Genomic DNA, 10,710 nt, shown 5'->3' with positions numbered 1-10,710 from the left:
GCGAGGGGGGGCAAGAAAGCCAGTCAGTGAAAATGGAAAGGGAGGAGTCAGGGGTGGAGGGACAGTCTGGGGTGGGGGGTAGGGGGGAAAGGGGGATGTAGCAGTGCAGGTAAAAGTACAGAGGTGCTGATGCCCGGCAGGTCACAGTGTGCCAGAATTCCACTGTCTATATTGAATCCATGAGTTCCTGCACCTACTATCTAGGAGGCTGATGAAGTGCAGTTCATAGGCCCAGCTCTGAAAAGTGGTTTGTACGTTCAAACAAGCACCTAACCTCATCACCAGAACTGAAGCCAACTTCCTACAGCTCAAAACACAAAACCTCAACTATCTCCAGTACCCCCACAAACTGCACACCAGAATCTATCAAAGACAACAAAACCCAACTACCTGTGGGGGCACATTCCTCACCAAAAAAGTACTCTGCCTCCAGTCTCTGAGGCCTGATGCTGAGAGGGAACAAATTACAGTGCAAACCACTGGCTGGTGCTGGTGCTGGTTCTGGTGCTGGTACTGGGAGTGCTGGCATGGGAAAGTGGATCCCCCTCTTTCACATCCCCTCACCTCTGCACTTCGGCCTCCCTAACTTTGTTCACCAGCACCTGCATCCAGCGATCAAGGGTTTTGGGGCTGCCAGTGCACATGCTCCTCTTCACCCTTGGGTCGCACATGCCTGCCATCATGTGGACCATACTGAACTGTAAGGGATCCAGCTGTCTCCTGATGCCCTCCTTCATCCACCTCACCAGTGCCTGCATGTCTGGTGCCAGCGGCCTGCCCCAGCCAGGAACATTGATTGCGTGGAACTTTTCCATTTGGTTCTCAAGTTCTCTCACCATGGGGTTCACCTAGCTCAGGAGGACATCACCAGTACTAAGGGTCTTGGTGGTCTCAAGGAAGGGTTTGAGGACCACCAAAATCTGGGAGATGGTACCCCACTCAGCTCTGTTCAGAGGGCCGCTGATCCCAATCTCCACAAGCAAGGCCATCTCATGGATGGCCTTCTGTTGCTCCACCAACCTTTTGAGCATCAAGTATGTGGAGTTCCACCGAGTCGCCACATCCTGAATGATTTTGTGCTGCGGGATGCTCAGCTCTGCCTGTTTCTCTCACAGCATCTTGCCCCCTTGATGCTGCAGTGGAAGTAGCACGCCACTTTCCTGCATTTTGAAATCAGCTGGCTTGTAGCAGTACTGGTGGTGATGCCATCACTGGCAGCCCTGTCCCTCTCCAAGGCATCCCTCACTATTAGGTGCAGCCTGTGTGCCACACAGGGGATGCCATCAAAGTTGGCATCATAGACAGCCTTCACCGTATTGGCCCTGTCGTCGGTGACCATGAACCCTCAGGTGAGCTCAGCCTGCCCAACAAGCCACCCCTGCATCATACAGTTCATGGCTCCCATGATCTCCCTTGCCATGTGGGACTCATCCAGCACCTCGGCTTGCAGTAGAGCCCACCGACAGCCTGACTGATCGCACCAATGCCCTGTGAGGGGGAGGTAGGCATGATCACCACCCTGGCTGCTCCAGATGTTGGAGATGAAGTGCAAGGCTACCTGTGGCCCTGCCTTGTGCAGCTCCTCCCTCAAGTACTCCCTGCATGCCTCATATAGGGAGGGCACCACCGCCCTGCTAAAGGTGGTGCATTCAGACACTGTAAAATGGGGCCAGAAGTGCTACAAACCACCTGAACCCTGGCTGCTCTGCTAGGGAGAAGGGCTGGCTATTCAGATTAAGCATCTCCCCAATGCTCTGGGTGATTTTGCTCACCTTGGGAACGCGCTCCCGCTTTCTGTCCACCTTTCCCCCACTGGTCCAGGGTGGTCTGCCTCTGCTTTTGGGGGAAGGGGGCTTTGGAGTGACCAGGGGACTTCCCTTTTAGCACACTCACACTGGTGGCAGGCTGAGCAGGAAGAAGGGCAAGGGGGCACTGCCTCCTGAGATGCATCAGCATTGCCATGGTGGAAGCGTCTCATGTCCTTGCCATGGCTCATGTCCCTACGGCAGTGCTGGCAGATGGCAAACCTGGGATCATATGCCAGTTCAAAATGCTCCCACACTACACTACTCTCTCACTTCTGGGTTGAGGGCAAGGATCCCGCCTTTTCCCCCTTCTTAGCAGGCTGAGGCTCAGGAACAGGAGGAGCTGCCTCAGCTGAGCCACTTGCCTCCACAACCTCAGCCTCCTCCAAGGTGCTGCTTTCTGAAGGAGACCTGGGTCTAGGGGAAATTTGAGGAGTGTGGAGCACAAACTCTGATTCCCCCTCAGTCCCCAGAATTGCTTGAACCAGCGTGCTCAGCATCCCTGGTTCCAGCTCCAGCTCCTTCTCTGGCAGTGGGAGGCTCACACTGAGAGAGGAAATTGGGGTGGAGGAGACAGTGATTCCACCGCTGGTACCTACTTCTGGACTGAGCGGAGGTGGTGCAGGTGCAGACACATCAGGTGCACTTTCCAGCATGCTTGATATTGATCTTTCTTGTGCTGCAAAAGGTCTGTGTGTGTGTCAGTCCTTTTGTATTGTGTGTTTTGTTCCCTCTGTGGCGTGCGTGCACTGGCCTCTTCTTTGGTTCTTTGCTTCACTGTTAAGAGTTATGTAAAAATTGTGTGCTGTCTGTCTGTCTGTCTTCTTTTCCTATGAATATCTGATTTTTCTTCTTTATATTGTGTGTCTGTGTGTGTGCATGGTGCATGTGTGCAATCTGTGTGCCTCCCTACACAGTGATGGATCACACTGGCAGAGAAAACACAGCTTTCTTTTTTCAAAGTTTCGAAAAAAACAAAACAAAACCCAGCAAATATAAATTCAAAGAAATGAATTGAATAGTAATAGTAATAGTAATTGAATAGAATAGCTAAGATAAGATAAGCTAAATCCTACCCAATCCTTTCCAACAAGAAAAAGGAGCAGGCAAGTTCAACTACTGAGTACAGCAAGCAAGCTGAAATGCTTCAGTCTGAGGGTTCCTTTCTCACAGTTCCTGAGAAGGAACAAGCTGCAAAAAGGTACAGAATGCCTCAAAACAGAGGCTTTTATGCTGTTTCTGGTCCCTCCCCACAGACGCTGTCATTTCCTGTCCCGGCCCCGGTGCGAGACGTATGGGTGTAAGCCCGCTGTGCCCCCATGAGCCCAGGGACCCCCAGCGAGACCTCAGGACCCCCGACGAGCCCCGGCCTGCCCCAGGTAAGTGGGGGCCCATGGAGGGAGGGACCTAGACAGCTGGGAGAAGGCTAAGTGGGCCAAGGATGGTCATGCACCCCCTGGCTTCTACTTGGCCCAGCCCCTGAGGGAGTTGTGCGACCGAGCTGCTGGTGTGTGAGCACACTTTCTTTCCCTTGGTGGCAGGGAGGAACACGCTTAGCCCCTCTAGCCTCCAAAGAGTAGCGAGGCACCGGCCAGCACTTCTCTACATGCGTGCAGTTTAAAAAGGGCCAGGGAACGGCACAAGCCTCATTCCTGTCCCAGCCCCGGTGTGAGACGCACAGGTGTAAGCCCACTGCACCCCCATGAGCCCAGGGACACCCAACAAGACCCCAGAACCCCCGATAACCCCAGCCTGCCCCAGGTAAGGGGGGGCCTGTGGAGGGAGGGACCTAGACAGCTGGGAGTGGGCTAAGTGGGCCAAGGAGGATCACAACTCCCTTCTACTTGGCCCAGCCCCCCAGAGAGCCGCACGACTGGAGCCTCGCGAACAGGCCACGCAAACAGGCACACAGGCCCAGTGCATGAGTCAGCATGGGATTTCATGCAGGAGGGCAAGCGGGAGACCGTCCCTGGTCCCCCCCTGGGTTAGAGAGCCCCAGCCACAGTCAGCCCACCAGAGGCATGACACGGATGGGCATACGTCGCACCCTGAGGGTCCCCTCAGGGCCTGCGGCACCCCCCCTCTAGCACCTCAGAGGCCAACCACCCAGATGGAGCCCATGGCTCCAGGCTCCATGCAGACAGAGCCTCTGGCTCTTGGCTGCGGGGGCTGCCTGTCACTTTTTCAGGCTCTGGGGCCTGGGAACATGGCCACCTCCCCTTGTGAGGTCTGCTCCCTACTGGTGTCTCTGGCATGCCAGCTGCAGGAGCTCCAGGCCACAATCCAGAGACTGTGTGCCATCAGGGACTGTGAGGAGGAGATCAACTCCTACTGCCAGGACCTTCTCCCCTGGGAGGCAGAGGGTAGACCACAGTCTCCTTCCAGGACAAGGGAGGACTCGGGAATCTCCCATTCTGTCCAAACCAGGGGTTGGACCAAGGTGGTCAAGGGACCCAAGGCCTGCCACATCAAGGTCCCCACCCCGCTGGAGCTCAGCAACAGGTACAAAGCTCTTGCAGCCCCAGAAGAGCCTGCCGAGTTGTCAGCTCCTGCAGGCAACACAGGCACTACTGTAGCTACCGCCCCTGCTCTCCCCAAGACAAAATGCAAAGTGTTTGTCGTGGGAGACTCCATCCTGAGGGGGACTGAGGGGGTAATCTGCCACCCTGACCCCTTAGCCCAGGAAGTTTGCTGCTTTCTGGGAGTCCACATCTGAGACATTGCAGAGAAGATCCCTAAACTCCTCCAGCCCACAGACCACTATCCCATGCTCCTTATCCATATGGGCAACAATGACACAGCTTGGGATGCTCCCTGCTGGGTCATGAGGCGCTACAGGGATTTGGGAGCGGGGCATAAGGGTCTGGGGGCACAGGTTGTGTTTTCCTTGATCCTCCCAGTCTTGAGCTATGGGCTGGGGAGGGAGAGGAGGATCCAGGTAGTTAACCAAAGACTGCATAACTGGTGTCATTAGGAAGGCTTTGGCTTCCATGACCGCAGTCCGCTCTTTGGTGAGATAGACAGCGAACTTCTGGGAAGGGACAGCCTCCACCTCTCTCCACTGGGGAGGAGGTTCTTCTCAGCCAGACTGACTGACCTGCTCCACCGGGCTTTAAACTAACCCCGCCGGGGGCCGGGGGGATGGGGGGCCTCCTGCCACTGCTGGCCTGCACATTGCAAAGCCAGCAGGCCAAGGAATTTAAGGGAACCCACCCCTTCCCCAGCCTTGGAACAATCTGTAGGCAAGGCAAGGGCCCCCAAGGGCATTTGTGCATTCAATGCACAAATGCCAGGAACTTGGGAAATAAACAGGAGGAACTTGTCCTCCTGCTAAATGCCAATAACTATGATTTCATAAGGATAACGGAGTCCTGGTGGGACACCACCCATGACTGGGCCACAGGTATAGACAGCTATACTCTGTACAGGAGGGATCGAGTGGTCAAAAAGGGCGGGGGTGTAGCTCTCTACATCAAGGAAAGCTATGCGTCCCTGCAAGCCAACATTGGCACCCACAGTGGATGACTTGAGACCCTCTGGGTTAAAATCCATGGGGAACATGGCACAGGGGATACTATGGTGGGAGTCTACTACAGACTCCCTAGCCAGGGTCAAGATCTTGACCAGGAATTTGCCAGGGAATTACCTGAGGCTGCACACTCCCGGTGCATGATTGTCATGGGAGACTTTAACTACCCAGACATCTCGTGGGAGGAGTGCTCAGCCAAATCTGAGCAGTCGCAAAGCTTTCTCTCATGTGTGAATGACCTCTATCTGATGCAGGAAGTCTATAGGCCGATGAGAGGTAAATCACTGCTTGAAGTCATACTTGCAACCGGGGATGACCTAATCAGTGACCTAACGATAGAAGGGAAGCTGTGTGACAGTGACCACAGGCTGATCACCTTCACCATCTGCCGTAAAGCCGGCAAGTCAGTCAGTAATACAGAACTCCTTGACTTCAGGAAAGCTGACTTTGACAAGCTAAGGAGGCTTGTCAGTGAGGCCCTAAAGGGCCACAACCGAAAGGGGAGGGAAGTTCAGGACAAGTGATTGCTCCTCAAGGGAGGAATCCTGGATGCACAAGCAAATTCCTTCCCATCTCAGAGGAAAGGCAGCAAAAGGGCATGGAGGACTGGAACCACCACCAAGAAGGAATATTCTGCTCAGGTCTGGACCTGCAGAGAGCAAACCAGGAAAGCCAAGGCTGCGATGGAATTCCAGCTAGCTACAAATATCAAGGATAATAAAAAGTCCTTTTTTAGATATGTGGGGAGCCAGAAGAAAAGCAAGGGCAACATTGGACTCCTGCTAAACCAGATGGGACAACTGACAACTGATGCCCAGGAAAAAGCAAGCTTGCTAAATGGGTACTACACATCAGTTTTTCAACAGTCCCATGGGACGCCCCTGCCCACTATGGATCAGGGAGGCCCAGGTGGGGGAGATTCCTTACCCTCAATTGAAGCTGAGCTCGTGAAGGAACACCTTGACAGGCTGGATACCGTCAAGTCAGCCAGCCCTGATCGTTTACACCCAAGGGTACTCAAGGAGCTGGCAAGCATCACAGCTCAGCCCCTGGCACAGATCTTTGAGAACTCCTGGTGCTCTGGTGAAGTTCCTGAAGAATGGAAGAAGGCCAATGTCATGCCAGTCTTCAAGAAAGGGAGGGAAGTAGATCCGGCAAACTACAGGCCCATCAGCCAGAACTCTATCCTGGGGAAGGTCTTGGAAAAGATTATCAAAGAGGCCATCCTTAACAGACTAGCTGATGGCAATATCCTGAGGGATAGCCACCACGGGTTTGTAGTGAGTAGGTCTTACTTGACCATTCTCATTTCCTTTTACGACCAGGTGACCTATCACGTGGACAAGGGGGAAGAGATTGATGCCATATATCTTGACTTTAAAAAAGTCTTCAATCTGGTATCCCATGATCACCTCTGATGGCAAAACTGACTAACTGCGGCCTTAACCTCACCACGATCCACTGGCTGGGGAATTGGCTCCATGGTAGGACCCAGAGTGTGGTGGTTGATGAAATCCAATTGTCTTGGTGCGCGGTCACCAGTGGGGGCCCTCAAGGCTCTGTCCTAGGGTCTATACTGTTTAACATCTTCATCAATGATGTGGACGTTGGTGTCAGAAGTGGACTGGCCAAGTTTGCCAGTGACACCAAGCTCTGGGGTAAAGCATCCACACCTGAGGAAAGGAGGGTGATCCAGGCAGATCTTGACAGGCTCATGAAATGGGCGGATGAGAACCTGATGGTGTTCAACACCAAAAAATGCAAGGTTCTCCACCTTGGGAGGTACAATAATCTAGTAGCTGGACTCCATTGTGCCTAGCTTGTGCAGTGAGTGCCAGACAAGGAAAGAGAGCTGGCACTCTGACCCAACTGTTGAGAAATCAGTACCCAGATTGCTTTCAGCACCCTAATATAAAACAGACAATATCCACTTTGCTTTCCTACTGCTCTAACTTACACCAGGATCTGAGCAGGGGTAGACATAAGTCTAGAGCAATGTTTTAAAAACCTTGTTAGACCCAAGGCACCCCTCAGAAAATGTAATTTTTTAGTTTTCTCACAATTTTTTTTTTTGTTTTTTTTTTGCCTATGGTGTTGGCTACAAAGGACCAACTTTTGGGATCATCATAAATTCTAGTTTATTGGATGGGATGTGAAGTTACCAACAAAATCATAAATGCAAACTGAGTTACAAGTGGTACTGGTTACCTTAGCATGCACACACACACATGCACTCACTCATTCAAGCCCATGTCATTTAAACCCATGTAGTATAGTGTATAGTAACTGCTATAGTGATTGTGAGAGCACTGGTGTCTGTATATCTATCTGAGGCCCTGGAGTCTGCTGCTTATGGTCAGCTTCCTTCAAGGCTATGTCTTCTTCAGAAGGGGGTCACCTGCTTGTCCTTCTGTCTCAGTAGGTCAGGTGCTGGATGAGAGGGCACCACTGTGGGTCACACTTCACTGCCTTTTAACCCTTTCTGAAAGACTTGTGTGATCCCCCAACATCGTCTTGCCTGCCCAATCTGGAGGTCACTGTCCTACATGGGTCTTGAGTAGTGCATGGCAACTGTTTGACACAGGGGTCTCTGCCTGCTGGTACCTGAAATTTCGGGAGTCCACCCTTGACTTATTTACTTAATGGCTGTATTGTCATGGGTTACAGGAATAGTCAATAGGGTTGGTGCTCAGTTCCAGGAATCAATTCCTTGCCTTGATTAGCCTAAAATAGCTTGTAGAGTAGAGTTTTGCAATGGTAAGTTCCTCTGGCTAGGCTATGGTCAATTAATAGCCATAGGTATTTGGTTTGTCATTCATACTCCCATTCATTCAAGGGACCACCCAATATAGCAGATTTTATCACTTTACAATTACATTTTCAATGTAGTTTTTAACAAAGGTCCAGGGTGTAACTTCATTCCACAGGGACTACATTCATTAAGGGTTTAAAAGTATTAAATATAAAATACAAAATTCCATGGTAAAGTCAAAACAGATGAAATATAAAAATGCACTGTGAGAAATATATAAAGCTGCAATGTGAGACAGTGAGGAGTAAAGGCTACTAGGGACAGTAAGTGAGTTAAGTCAGTACCAGGATATATTTACAGTCTTTAAAGTGGATATTTTAGTTATTTTCCTTTTAGTGACACTGAGCTTAATTGATATGTAGATGTAGTTTGTAGGTTTCTCCTACAGAAAGCCACTTCAGCTTTCTGGCTTGCTCTGAGCCTTGCCACATCCATTCAATGAGTGTGCTGGGTCTCTGTCAATACTTAGAAAGAAAAAAAACAAAAACAAAATGGCAGTGGGAGGGTTCAGGCGAGAAGGGGCTTCTGTTATATCAATTTCCAGAAGGAAAACTTACAAAGGGAGCTTTCTGCTACAATGGTTAAATAATAGAGCAATTTTTCTATTGCAAAGAAGCCAGAAAGACTACAACAGATCAGAAAGGTTATAACACTGCTTGTTATACTATTTGAATTGGATTCCTATTTTAAATCAGTAGGTTTAACTTGTGAGTCATGTGTAGATGTTTGCACACCTAAGAATGCTAATATTGCATGGAACACTGTGGCAGCCTGTGGCACCCTTAAAAAGTATGTTGTACTTTGGTTAAGGATTACTGATCTAGAGTTATGGGACACAGCTGAAAATGTAGTTCTCCTAATATCTGCCCCTGGAAGCAGGGATTCCTTTTCCATCAGCTGGCTCAGTCTTCTTGATTTACCGTGTCCATAGTTGTTTGGGAATGGAGTTGGAGTTTTTTTCTGATTCAAGGAATTTAACATAAACTTATGATATTATAGCCAAATATGCCTCTCAGTAAGAAAAAATGATTACTTAGAAGTTGTAACCATCTATCTCTGTGGTACCTTATAATTGACATTTCTGGGATATTACACAGTCTTAAAATCATAAACATAATGAAAGTATGTTTTTATTGCACTTCAACTTCATCTTTGATTAAATCAAATTTGCATAATGGAAAGTTATTACATTTCCATGTTTCTAATTTCCTCTCCCCCCACCTCCTTCCACCCCCAGCACTTCGAAGGCATTGTTTATATAGAAGGTTACTAAAGGTCACCTAATACACATCTTTGCTGAAAAATGTTTTTAATAATTTGTGTTAAAAGGAGCTCAAGAAATGAACCCCCCTAAGAAAATGTTACATTGTGGCACATTGAAATATATTTCTTTCCTTCCACTAATGAGAAAACTTTGGTGTTTTGTAAGTTATTAAAGAGTTATTGCAAGAGATGGGAGGTGTGAGAAGCACTATGAAAGGTAGTTTATCAGCAAGAGATGAAGCACACTACTGTCTCTCAGCCTTATTCTCTTGCCACCTTAGCAGGGAATTATACACAGTGTGCGTGTTTTTATTTCCAATAAGCAAAAGAGCACATCACCACCAATTGGTAAATAACTCATTTCTTAGCAGATTGCTTAACCACTTGTCACTCAAAGACCAAGGATGAGTAATTAATGGTATTTTTTTCCTCATCTCCTTAGAGGGAAGCAGTTCTCTCAGCAATTAAATATTCAGCAAAAGTTTCCTACCAAAAAAGGGTGTTTTCATTGAAAATCTCTTTTTTTGTTATAGAGGCCATGCCATTTGGATGTTCAACTCCAGGCTCTCAAAGCAAATTTTATTCTCCCAGCTCAGCCAAGGCATATACTCAAGAGGAGGGAAGAAAAATCACTTTAGAGACATCCTCAAGACCAACTTTAAAAAAATGCAACATCAGTGTCAACTTGTGGGAGACTACCACCCAGGACTGCTCCAAATAGAGGAAGAGTCTGCTGCAGGGATCTCAGTACTTTGAAACCTCATGACAACAGGAGATGGAAAAACGGGAGCAGCAAAAGCAGAATGTTGTGGACTAAATCCATAATCCAGTGCCACCCACCCCACACAGAAACACATATCTAAGTTGCAGTAGAGTTTGTCGATCCTGGATAGGCCTCATCATCCATCTTCAGACATATAGAAAAGACAATCATGGAAGACAATAATCCTTGACTGCGAGGGGTTGCAGAAGAAAAATTGCTGTTGTTGTTATTACAGCACCCACTGGCTGGCACACATTACAAATCACCTCCTCCTTCATGACTGAAAAATAGCATTGTCTGCAGAGATACCATCAGTTGCAAACAGCTCCTCAAACAGCTCAGCCTTCTCATCACACTTTAGAAGAAAATAAGGAAACATCCTGTAGTCAGCTGAAGCTCAAACAGGCATTTAGGTGGGCAGAATGTTATTGATTAGAATAAAATGTACATATTTCTGGGCAGAGAGCAGGCCTAGCACTCAAGAAACTTAGGTCTACATTCAGTTCTGGCTCTGACCCATTCTGTAACTTTGGTCAAA

This window comes from Alligator sinensis, unplaced genomic scaffold (genome assembly GCF_000455745.1).
Source record: "Alligator sinensis unplaced genomic scaffold, ASM45574v1 scaffold77_2, whole genome shotgun sequence".
NCBI lineage: Eukaryota > Metazoa > Chordata > Crocodylia > Alligatoridae > Alligator > Alligator sinensis.
The sequence above is the reverse complement of the archived record's forward strand: the minus strand, read 5'-3'. Positions refer to the sequence as shown.